This window comes from Tympanuchus pallidicinctus, unplaced genomic scaffold (genome assembly GCF_026119805.1).
Source record: "Tympanuchus pallidicinctus isolate F22 unplaced genomic scaffold, pur_lepc_1.0 scaffold3, whole genome shotgun sequence".
NCBI lineage: Eukaryota > Metazoa > Chordata > Aves > Galliformes > Phasianidae > Tympanuchus > Tympanuchus pallidicinctus.
The window spans coordinates 38,736,452-38,748,816 of NW_026294747.1; the positions used below are offsets into that span (position 1 = coordinate 38,736,452).

The window sequence follows — 12,365 nt, forward strand, 5'->3', positions numbered from 1 at the left end:
ATGGTGTCAGATGGTGCCCTTTTTTCTGCTTTAGCAGTGGATGAATGGGTAAAGAGTTTGAGAGCATTAATAGGGTAATTTGGGGGCCGGTTAAATGAACTGGGCACGGGGCAGCACATAAATGAGTATGAAATATCGAGGAGCTTTGGAAGAACTCCGAGTTAGAAGAAAAATCCTTAAAGGTTGAACTTCAAGGATTCTAGGGAGTATCAAGGAAGTAAGCAGCCGAGAAGCGCCTTACCTCCTGCCCCGGGACGGCTCTGCGCGTGCCGGCGAGCAGGTCTCGTTCCCTCGCCGGGGCCGAGGGACGGAAATCCCCCGCCTTCGTCGGCGCGGAAACGGCGGCGCCGGAGCGCAGGGAGCGGAGGGCGGCCGGCAGCCCCGTCCCGGAGGAGGTGTCCGCGCCGCCGCGGGACGCGCAGGGAGAGACGGCTTCTGCCGGAGCCGCGCCGTGCCGGGGCGCGGACCCGCGGTCTCTTTAAAAGCCGGGGCCGGGCGGGGCCGGACCGGGCGCGGCGGCAGGGGGCGGCGGCGGCGGCGGCGTGCGCGGGGCTCGGGCTGCTCCGGCACCGCGGCGCGCTCAGCCCTGCGCAGCTCCGCCCGCGGCCGCCCGCGGTTCGCACGTCTCGGCTCGGCTCTGCGCGGCCAGCCCAGCCCAGCCTCCCCGGGACCCCCGAGCCTCCGCGCCTGGGGCCACGCTGGAGCCCCTTGCCCCGCAGCGGAGGCGAGCCGCGACTTGGCGCGGCGGCCGGCGGCCGCCCGGCTGCGGAGGTGAGAGGGGGCGGGGGGCGGCTCGGCTCGGCACGGCGGGCGCTGCCCGGCCGGCAGCTCCGCGGGCAGGTTCCCGCTGTTCCCCCGTAAGAGAAGTGCCGGGGAGCGGCTTTCTTTCCTGGCCGCCCTGGCGGGGCTGGGCGCTGCCTGGCTCCCCCGGCCCCGGGACGCTCCGGCCCGGGCTGCTCTGCCCGACTTTTTGGGTAACGGCTCTTCTCGCTGTGGGGCTCTTCGGAGTGAAATACGGGGGGGGGGGAGGGGGCTCGCGAAAAAGAAGAAGGCGCTACGCTGAATTACGGCAGTGAGACGCTTAGAAAGAGCCTCTTGTTTGACTAAAGCTTAAGGATTTCTTTTCCGAAAAATTATTAACGAAGAACGAAGAGAGGCTGAAGATGAAAGTTTTATTTTTTTTTGCTTTAATATTTTTTTTCTTCTTCCAAGTCTTCGGATCTATTACAGTAGCGCCTTTCCTCCCCGCCTTCCATTTGTTTGTATTAATGATTTAGTAGCCGTCTTCCCTGAAAACTTCCACCGTGAGCTGCTGCTGTGGGTTTTCAGGCAGTGAGTGACCTTAAAGGTTGGTTCAATGCTTTCTTCGTGCAAGATATACGTGGAATACCCACTTTTTCATTTTTGTCTTTCAATTTTTTTTTTCCTGTTTAAAAAAAAAATAAATAAATAAAGATCACCTGCCTTATAATTTAAAAGAGGACATCGTGCAGTCAGGGAGTGATGTAATTCTCCTACCTAAGGGCACTGACTCTGGTGCTTTGCAGGTGACTTGCCTTTTGCTTACTCTTTAAATTTATTTTAATTGTAGTCCTTTGTAGCTAGGAAGTAACATATTTGAGCAGGTCTCTCCGGGGATTCCTTTTGTTAAAACAAATCTTTCTCTTTCAAACAAACAAACAAAATCTCATTTTTTTTCCCCCATCTCAAAGAAAACAATAAAAAAGATGAGGTGTGAGATCAGTGGCAGAAAAACCAAAGCACCAGGGAGGAGAAACCTGGGCTAAAAGCACCAAATTGTTTTTAAAAAGGGTACTTTCAACCTTCTGCTTTTTCAAGCTCTTTCCACCTTTCCGTGGAAAAACAGTTCAACGCTTCGTTGAATCTAGCTTTGAAAAATTATTTATTTTTTCTAAATATTAATTGTTCCTTCTGTATTTTTTCCTGCACGCAATTGTTCTGTAGTGAGCACACAGCCCTCCCAAAGCGGCGGGCATTGACGCGGCCGCTCACCACTCTCTCTGCTGATGGCATTTTTGGAGAGGCTGCTATTGAAGGGGCGAACTCTTACCCAAAGCTGCGAAAAGTCTAAGAGAGATGTTGGGTAGGTGAGGGGAAAAATTCATCCCGAAGGGTTTTGTTTGTCGGGGTGACACAGTCGGTTATTAATCGTAGCGTGAGCCGGGAGGGTGTTACGTTTGTCGTTGGTTTAAGTTAAAATGGTCATCAGTGTTAAGTTGGGCAAGTTTATCTGAGGGTGAATCTTGTTTTGGGGAAAGGATGTCGCAGAGATTATTGCTGTTGATTTTGAACCGGGCGTGCTTTTATCCGTTGAACAAACTCGACTATTGTAGAGCTCATTTTCCATTTTTCTATCGGTTTCTTTTTCGGTCTTTGTCAGTTTCCTAAACGTTTGTCTCTCTCTAAGAAAGCGTCTGGTTTTTGGGAGCAGGGTGTAGTAGGTGGGGTTGTTGGATATTAGGGGATAACGGGAGCAACAGGACTGTGTAAATTTGTTAAGGAAAAATAGAAAAATAAAAAGGAAAGAGGAAAAGAAGTTAGGAGGTGAGGATTCTCTTTCTGGAGCATTCGGGCACCTTCCGGTAGGGTATGTCTCTGCCTTTTAATTATTTATTTCACTTTTGTCCTTTAGAAAATGAAGTAGAGTGAAACCAAAATGAAATGAAATAAAACAAGAACAAGCATTGAGAAATAAATAAACGAAGAGAAGGGACTGAAAGCCCAACGCTTGCTTTCATCGTCCTGGTGGGAACGGCTTCTCGATAGACATGATATCTGCCGATATCAGCCCCGTTCCATGGCTGTAGCCTGGCCTCATTTTACGCTGCCTTTCCAGTGAACATGTTGACGTGCTGCTGCTTATATAAGGGGAAGAACAAATTCAAGCGGATTAGTGCTTAGGATTTTGAGATCGGCTACCCAGATCGCGTTGTGGGTTTTTTTCCTTTCCTTGGGGGAGCTGATGGGGAAGGCTGGAGAAAGATGGGAGGGGGAGAAATCGGGATATGCGGTTGGGAGAAGATGGGGGTGATGCGGGGAGCAGCCTACTCACATAATGTCTGCGTTGCATCCCTTTTTCTTTCTTTTTATAAAACCCATTATCTCTAAAAACACATTATTCTTCAGACCAGTCTAAAAAAAAAATAGTGGGAGGGGTTATGATAGCGAGGGGGTTTGGTATAGGAGTCATTAGACCCACTGCTGCAAAACCGAGATACAGAAATCCATCTGCACCAACATTTCGGGGGGAGGGAGGGCATAGAGAGGGGGAAGGGATGGATTGTCTATCTTGGATTAGCGAAGTGGAGCTTTGTATTCTTCATTTTCCTCCCCATTTTCTGCCATTTCCCTCCATCCCCCCATCTGCACGCCCGCTTTCCTCCTCCCAGCCTCCACCCCTCTCAAGGTTTCTTGTCCCTTGACGAGAAAATTCTGTGTTACAACCTGATGGCTCTGCGGTGGTTTTTAGTGCATCACAACAGTGGCACGATGACCTTTGCTTCATGCCACACAGATCTGGGCGACCGGCAGAACCGTGACCACAGCTCGGGCACACGTGCACATGCTCAGGTGCCTGTGGTCACGTACCTAGGATGGGCTGTGATTTAATTCTGATTTTTTGCGTGAATGTCTTTGTGTGCGTGTGTGTATGGCTGATAAACATTGGCAGAGGGTTGGAAGCACATTAAATGCCAAAGGCACGTCCATCCATTTCGCCTGCCCATCTCGCCGCTCTCTTTTCCAGGACATTGTGTCACACATCATGAGATTTTGTGCCGGGGAGGGGTGTGCCCTAAGTGGATGGAAGGGACCCGGGGCTTAGAGGCAGCACGTATGTACTGGGGAGGGAGGGAGAGATAAGGGGGATTGGACCTGACGATGCTAATAACATTATTTTGGTCAAATGAACGTCTGGTGATAATGATTCAGTGTAACCATCCGTGAAATACATGCTTGCGACACACTGGAATAAAGGTTACTCCAGGGAGCTCTAGCAGAGCCAGGCGTGCTCGGGGGAGTGAACTGTCCCCTTGACGGGGGGAACAAAATTCATAGGCACCCCTGGCCCCCTCCCTTCCCACCGCCTCCTCACGTGTCCGAGCTGGAGGGCATTGCAATGGAAAGAGGGGGTGGAACCAGCACCAAACAAAGCCTCCTGCCTTGTCCTCCCATGCCAGCCTCCCTTGTCCTCCTTGAGCTCGTCCGTGCTGTTGATCCAGACGATACGGGAACATCGCCATTTCTGTGCAGTCCCTGATGGAGGGTGGTGAATTGAAAGGAGGGGAAGCTGCTTATGTTTCTGTTATAGGATGTTCAGGAGGGACGTGGCTTTTTGGGTTTGCATGGAACAAGGGAAAAGGGTGGGAAGAAGAAAGGAAGACATAAATCCCTTTTTTCCTTCCTTCTTTCCTTCCTTCCCACAGCAGGAGCAAGAGGAAGGGCCCAGCAAGCCTTTGATGCACAGGGTGGGGAGTGAGGCTTGCAGACCTGCGTGGCACCTCTCTCCTTGGGTGTGGAGACCTTCCCCACTGGGTTGTGGTCTGCTTGCAACCTCACCAGAGGGTGACCAAAGGAAAAAGGCTCTCAGGGCTCTACCAGCCGCTGCTTCTCATCTCCTGCATGTGACTGTGCCTGCTCATGGGCATAGTCTGGATCTTTCCACTTCATGAACTGTCAGCAAAAGCCCAACAACTAGGTGTATTCAGGGCAATTGTTTGCGTTCTGCTTTAATCCCTTCTATCTGACCTTCGGGTGTAATTGTAAGCCAGGGTCAGGACAATGGGGTAGGGTGTGCGTGTTACAGCTGTTGTGGTGGGTGACACCAAAGAGATGCCTGATTCTGCCACTCCCCCTCAGCTGCCAGCCTCAGCAGGAGCTGCTTTTGGTCTCTTCCTGCTATGTTCTTTCCTCAGCCCCTTCAGAATCCGTGTTGTGGTGCCTGTGTACTGTGGGCTGAGCATGGCTCCTGTAGAATGATGAAGGAGTGGCTTGCTGAACAGTATCCACGCAGGGCTGCTGCCTTGCTACCCTGTTGGGCAAGGGTGAGCCCTGGTCTTGTGGTTCCTCTGTTTCCCACTCTCTCAGGTATTTACTGTTTGTTAGCAGAGATAGGGAGAATTGGAAAAAAAGCATTACAGTAGGTAAATCTCGATGACTCCAAAGTGAGTTTTGTAGACTGTGGTTCTCTGTCAGTGTTTGAGCTTGCACAGCTGGTGGTGCAGGGTAAACTTCACTTAGCAGTGGAAGGAACTCCTGATCCTGAGTGATTTGCACCCTAGATATGAGAGAAGAATTCAATTCTAGCAGAGCACTGGAGGGGGTGAGCAGTGGTGCCAGAGGTAATTTGTGGTGGTAATAATGGTGGATTTTAAGAGCAAAAAGGAAATGGGTAGGTGACTTCCTTACTTTTCTCCTCTTTCGAGCCAGTTACCAAGGCATCAGCCAGCTCTTTTTCTCTCTGCATTAGGACTGGGTTCAAAGTATCACCCTAAAGGATACCTTCAAAATACACAAGGTCTGGCTCTTGTCTAGTACATTCCTGACAAGGAAAATTCTATCCCTTTCTTGGTGTAGCAGCAGTGGTATTTCACTGGATCTACTGAATTTCTTGCTTTTATCTTCCCTGTCTTCATCCAGTGCTCCAGTTTGTCTTAAGAGAAGCAGCTTGTGTTTTACTCCCTTGATAAGTTTTCCTTTGCCTTCTCCTGTCTCTGGGCATGCAGGGGATATGCTGTATCAAGGATGAGCACACATAATGGTATGGCTGAGAACAAAATGAGTGAGTCAGGAACTTCATGATGACCAAAACAAGGATAAATAATGACCTTTGACTATGATTCAAGAGACGTGCCCTGCCCCCAGCGGCAGAATAAGGAGGCAAATTTTATTTTGTGGCTGTTGCCAATGTACTGGAGCCAGAAATCACCCAAATTTTGGTTAGACTTTGGGAGCTTTTATCAGCTGTCTTTCTCTTCCATCCTTCTCTTTCAGTTAATAGCAGAATCTGTCAATCTAGCAAAGTCAGCTCTTCATTCATACAACAAACGGAGAGAAGACTAGCATTTTTGAAACAAGGTGCTAGTGGGATTGTTGCATTCTTGAAACCAGCATACTATATAATCTCGAGACAGGTAATTTGCTTTTTCTTTCCTCTGGTTTCTCCTTGCATAGACATAGACTAAGACAATTCAAATGTATAAAGGACTTGGAGCATCAAAGATGGTGTTTTGAACTCTTGCTGTCAATCCAAGCAGCCAGAACAAGACAGGTCTATAAGAAGGCAGCATAGTAAAAGTTCTCCCACTTTTCTTGTTGTGGACAGAGCACCTTTAGTACTCTGTATTTCACAGAATTACAGAATCGTAGGGGTTGGAAGGGACCTCTAGAGATTGAGTCCAACCCCCCTGCCAAAGCAGGTTCCCTACAGCAGGTCGCACAGGCAGGCATCCAGGCAGGTCTTGAACATCTCCAGAGAAGGAGACTCCACCACCTCCCTGGGCAGCCTGTTCCAGTGCTCCGTCACCCTCACCGAAAAGAAGTTCTTGCGCACATTCGTGTGGAGCTTCCTATGCTGCAGTTTCTGGTCGTTTCCCCTTGTCCATCTGCACACACTGCTGAAAACAGCCTGGCCTTGCCACTCTGACCCCACACCTTAGGTATTTATAGACCTGGATCAGGTCCCCTCTCAGTCTTCTTTTCTCAGGGCTGAACAGACCCAGTTCACTCAGCCTTTCTTCATAGGGGAGATTCTCCAGGCCCTTCACCATCTTTGTAGCCTTCTGCTGGACTCTTTCCAAGAGATTCCTATCTTTTTTGTACTGGGGAGCCCAGAACTGGACACAGGCCTGGGTAACTCATACTCAGTATGATTTTACTGAAATCTATTAGAAATTAAACTTGGTATCTTCTTAGCATTATGCTTGAGAAGTTGGGCAGTTGAACTTGAACTCGTAGTGGGAAAATGCCAATGGTATTGGAAGATCCTGTGTTTTCTTAAGGGAAGGTGGGGATGCAGTGCCTCTTGTTGTCATTCACAGAAAAAGGCTCAGTATAAGCTCTGTGGACAGCAGATGGAAAAAGCACACCATGCAGACGGTTTGGCAGAGCCCTCTAAAGCGTGCAGCCTCTTGGGACCCTGGCTGCTGCAGACATTGCACTGAGGTTTTGCAGAGGGTGCTGGAGGTGTGCCTGCAGCTATCAGGAACTCAGGTCTGTCTTGAAATGTAGCCCCTTACCACAGAGGGTGTTAGTCCTTCATCTTCCTTGCTTCCCCAATTCTCAGAGCTTTCCCCTTATCTTTCATATCCCTGTGCCCAAGTTCTCCCCAGGCATGTTCCCCTGCCTGTTTCTTGTCTGCTGGCAGCAGGAGTTATCTGGGGTGATCGGAAGGGGATGTCAGGCATGAGGGGGCATCCGTCAGCATACCTGTCATCTCTCAGCGGTGTGCTTAGCTCCTGTCCTTTCCAGATTCCTTTCCTTTGCCCTTGATGGTGAGGGATGGCTTATTTTGTTCACAATCTGCCTGTGTCATTCCCGGCCCTGCCGCTTGTCATCCATCACATCACAGGAACTAATTAACACCAGAAGCTTTGAATCCTGGGAATGGCAGTGCTGGGATAGTAGCCTTTTTCAAAGATCCCAATGTCTCTTTTAAACTAGGGCAGGGCAACCCTGGAGTTCATTGATACTCTTGTATCTTGCCTGCTGTACCAACCCTGCCATGAGGGTGCCTGGGTACTCAGCAGGAAAGGTGCCCAAAGCCTGCCAGGCAATGCCCTTGACAATGCTGCAGCATCCCCTACATCCAAGTACCTCCCAGCAGCCGGATGAGAGCCAAAGAATGGGCTAGAATAATAATTGATGAAGTTGGGAGGAGGTGAGGGGGGAGGCATGATGTAAATCTTTTGAAGCTGCCAGTAGTCTTTCTGCTGCCTTTGGGTATGTGTAACTGTGTGTAGTCCCAGAATCTGTTGGTGAATTTGACCCTGAGAGCTCATGGCAAGGCTTACTGTCCTGTATCAACTGTACATCTCCTATTACTGTGTTGAGTAAGGGGAAGGGCATCGGGGGAATCGTGTGCTGCTCCACCAGGGATGGCAGGGTTAAAGGTGAGGCACTGGCCATAGTGTAAGGCTACCCAGAATGCACTTGCTGCTCTCTCCCTCTGCTCTCTGCAATATGAGCCTGTATTTTCTGTTCTTGTGTACCACCTCCAAGGAGGGGAAGAGTCCCATGGGGATGCAAAGGAAAGTAACCAAGGAAAAGAATGATGTTTGCTGGCAGCTGAGAGAAGAGGAGCTCTCCAGCAGGGTTACTCTTTGATGGGACTGGCTGCATCTGCAGAGCAGGGAGGGTGCTGGCTTCATTTCAGTCTGCTGTTACAGCCCTTTTTTCTTTTTTTTTTTTCCCCAATAATGTGTTAATTAAACATTGATTTCAGGAGAAGAGAGGAATCTGCTTGAACTGCAGAAACTAAATGGAGCAAGGAGGAATGGGATCTGGTAAGGGATGTGTGGAAGGACCTTCTGTCAGCTGTCTTCATGACCGTGGAGGGAAGTGATATAGGGGCTGCATTTCTATCAAAAGCACAAAGTTGAAGAGAGATTTTTCAAGGAATATTATCACTCAAGAAACTTTGTGATCAGTTTGATACTCTCTAGTTTTTTTACTTCTGTAGTTACTGTTGTATCTCTGGGTAAATTAAGCTGTGGTGCAAGTTAAAGGAATGGTCATACTGGTGTGCTTGCTCTCATTACTTCCAGATATACAGCAGTTCAACTGATCTTCATTTTCTGCATGTAGATAAATCAGTTGCTGAACACAGGTATAAAATTGCAATGTGTGTATTTAATATTTTTTCTTCTGGTCTTTGGAGCAGTGGAAGGTGAGACAAGATCTTCCTCCTTTACTTGGTTGCACTCTCTTCCATTTAGGCTGGAAGAGCTAGTGAATGGACATGCTGCACTCCTTTCGTTTTCGTGTCGTAAGGAAGATGAGTCCTTGCTTTAGTCTGAGATCTTGTCTGGAATAAACCTTTCAGCTGATCTGGGCAATACATTCGTATTGCATTAAACAGTTTGAATTATTTTGACTACTGAACTTTCTGTCTTCACCAGTTCTGGGAAATAATGGAAAGGAGGGAATAACCTGTCTGACCTTTCTGAGCATAGCAGAAGTCCGAATTAAAGTGTTCTTGCAAAGATCTTTGTCAGTTTATGCAATAATCAAAATGGCAGAATTGTCCTAAGAAGGAACTCTTGTTGGCTGCAATTTCTTTCTGCACCATCCCTCAATATCAGACTACAGGAGTTTCCACTGTAGTATGTGGAACAGATTTAAGCCACAGAAAAACTATTTTTCAGGAAAATATTTGACTTGTTGATGACTGGTGAAACCCAAAGAATGATGGAAGCTGGGAGAGATCTCTGGAGGTTATCTTGTCCAATGCCACTTTCAAACCTGGTAATCTAAAGCAGGTGACCAAGGCTATAGAGCTTTTGAATATCTTCAAGGAGTGAGAGCACACACTCTTGGCAACTTTTTCCAGTGTTCAGCTACCTCACAAAATGGAGTTTCATTACATTCAGACAGAACCTCCTGTGTTCCAGTTTGTACCGACTGACTCTTGTCCTATTACAGGGCACTACTGAAAAAAGCTTTAGATACAGCACTGAAAAGGGGAACGTAGGAATTCTGTGGTGGGATCTGCCTTCTTGCAGAACTCCATATGCCTGTGTGGAAGCTCTAGAATCAAAATATGCTGGTTTGTCTGGCTAGCTTCGAAAGAGGGCTCGATACAACAGAATTTCATGCAGATACATTTAGAATACCGGCTACATCTCTGGGAGCCAAAGGGCTCTGTGGGAAAATACAAGGAAACAAATTGATCCCCTATGTATTTTCATACAAGTCATTAATCAAATACATATTTGACAGTGTATCTAACAACAGTGGACCAAAATGCATATTTTTATTTATTTATTTATTTATTTATTTATTAATATTTCCTTTGTCCTTCTTGTTAGTTCATATGACCTAGTTAAAACACTGATACATTGCTAGCAGCTCTGTTTGGTTCCCACTTGGGCAGAGTGATGTGGTGCTTGGGATATCCAATCCTTTTCTGACAGTGGATTATAATTTTATTGAATAAATGCATCTTATAAGGCTTCAGTGAGCTGCTGCTTGCTTACTAAGACCATGGTGTATCACATAGAACTGCAGAGTGAAAAGGGAGTGACAAATTGATAGGTTTTTTATAAGACAATAGCTCTCTTAATAACTTCTTTGAGAAGTTTGTATGAACACAGTTCTTTCTCGCTGTCTGTTTGCCCACGTGTAACATTAAGCAGGAAGTTGATCTTGGCACAGCATTGGTCATATACCTGATAAACTGGAAAACAGTCTGAATTCAGTAAGAAGAAATTAATTGAAGATAAATGAAAAGTACTGTGCTTGGGAAGGTGAAATCAAATGCCTACATGCAAAATGGGGAATAACAAGCCAGGCAACAGTACTGCAGAAAAGGATCTGGGAGGCACTACAGTGAGTCAGAGACAGAATGTGAGTCAACAGTGTGGTGACATTGCAAAAAAGCAAATCTCATTTCAGGGTATATTTAACAGAAATGTCACGTGTAGCACACAGGCAGTAGTTTTTCTACTCTAGCAGCCACAGCTGAAGCGACAGCCACTGTGTCCAGCATGAGCAGCAAACCCAGAAAGGTGGAAGGAGATGAGGAGAAGGTGCCCAGAGCAGCAAGTGTCACCTGTTGAGAGGAAGATCACAGAATTCAGTTAGTTTAGTCTACAGATGAGAAGACTGACAAAGGACATGAAAAGTCTTCCAGTATTTGAAAGCTTGTTTTAAAAGAGACAGTGATTAATTGTTCTCTGTGTCAAATGGGAATGGGACGAGAGTAATCAGCTTAATTTGTGACAAGTAAGATGTGGAGATGGATACTAAGAAGAGCTTTGTGACTGGATAGTTAAGCATGAAAATAACTTCTGAGAGAGGCTGCGGTGCCTCCATCACAGGAAGCTTGAAGAGCTGGTGGGACATAGAGCTGCCAGATTTTATCTAGTTTGTTTTGTTATAATTCTGACCTATTCAGGAGAGGAATGGACTGCCCGAACCCCCAGAGTCTGGTTTCAGCTCCTTCTAGGCTCCCTGAAAGTTGCTTTCTATTGAGGTGAGAGTGTTGGAGGCAGGACCTGGGTGTAACCCTCCCTCTGCAATGCCCCTGCAGCACCTGCTGTGTCCCTGGCATAATCAGTTTTATATTGTGTGTCCCAAAAAGGCCTGAGCAAGCTTGTAGCTTTTGGCAGAGTCACATATGCATCCAGCACTAAGTCCTTCTGTTCCTGTGGATAAAGAGCAGAGGACTCGTTCAGCTTTCCATGTTCTCCTAACTAAAAATTGGAGACATTAGAGGTTCATCTCCCAGTCGTTGACTAACTTGTGCTGGGGAGATTTTGAGAAATGATTTGGAGATGGAAAAAAAGACCTCCACCTCTCTTTGTACCTGTTAAAATCCACTGCAGGTTTTTATAGTGTGTTGTCATTTCTGAAAAATGATTTTTCTGTGCTCTTCCATGAAATATGTTGAACAAAGGCAAAGGATTTTCATCTGTGGAATGAACTGTTCTTCCAGTTACCTAAAGCAAAGTAGTGTGGGTTAGGCGTTGCAGGGAGGTGTGTTAGACTCTGATGGCTAGAGAAAAGGGAGCCTAAAGCCTGGTCCAGTAAAGACATAGACTTTTAGTGCTTGTGAAAGGGGCTGATGGCACTTCCAGAGAGGCTACCGTTCTAACTCCCTCAGGGCTTAACAAAACCTCCTCAGTGGCTGCTGGAAAACAATTCAAGACATTATGTGGTGTCTTTCTTTCATTTTTTTCTACATCTTAGTTGTACATAAACAGGCATTAATCGGGTCTAAGTGTGAATTTCTGAGCAAATCCGGTACAGAGATCCAGTTCCTCTACAGATCTCAAAGAGCAGAGCATCCAGGAATATATACTTGTTGAACAAGGGCAACATTGGGATTGACTGCTTGAGTGTGTTTGAAATTCATGATAAAACCTCTTTCTGCCTTTAAATAAAGTTGTAACTGCAGGTTCTTGCCATTTTTCAGAGTGGAGGACGAAGAAATTATCCTCTACTTCTTGGCAGTAGAAATGAGTCAGGCTTGACACATAATAGTAGGAGGCAACAGTTTGTATGTAGGAAGGTTGTTCTGTCCAGGGAAAATCTATCCAAGGGTTATGTCCAGGGCATTGGTTCTGCTACACTACAAGGCCAATATTTTCCTCTGGAGCTGAGTTCACACACACGCTCACCATTTG

At 47.1% G+C, this 12,365-nt stretch overlaps 1 protein-coding gene across 14 annotated transcripts in view; it reads left to right on the plus strand.

The window, feature by feature from the left end:
* The first annotated feature begins 565 nt into the window (after nucleotides 1-565).
* Nucleotides 566-12,365, plus strand: part of NRXN3 (neurexin 3) — a 943,812-nt gene continuing 932,012 nt past the window's right edge. For 5 of the 14 annotated variants that reach the window (XM_052693471.1, XM_052693477.1, XM_052693478.1 and 2 more), the window contains exon 1: nucleotides 568-771. The gene's annotated coding sequence lies outside the window, so the exon portion shown is untranslated. Of the gene's footprint in view, nucleotides 772-12,365 lie in introns of all 14 variants that reach the window. The other 9 variants (XM_052693472.1, XM_052693473.1, XM_052693468.1 and 6 more) reach the window with 6 other exon arrangements.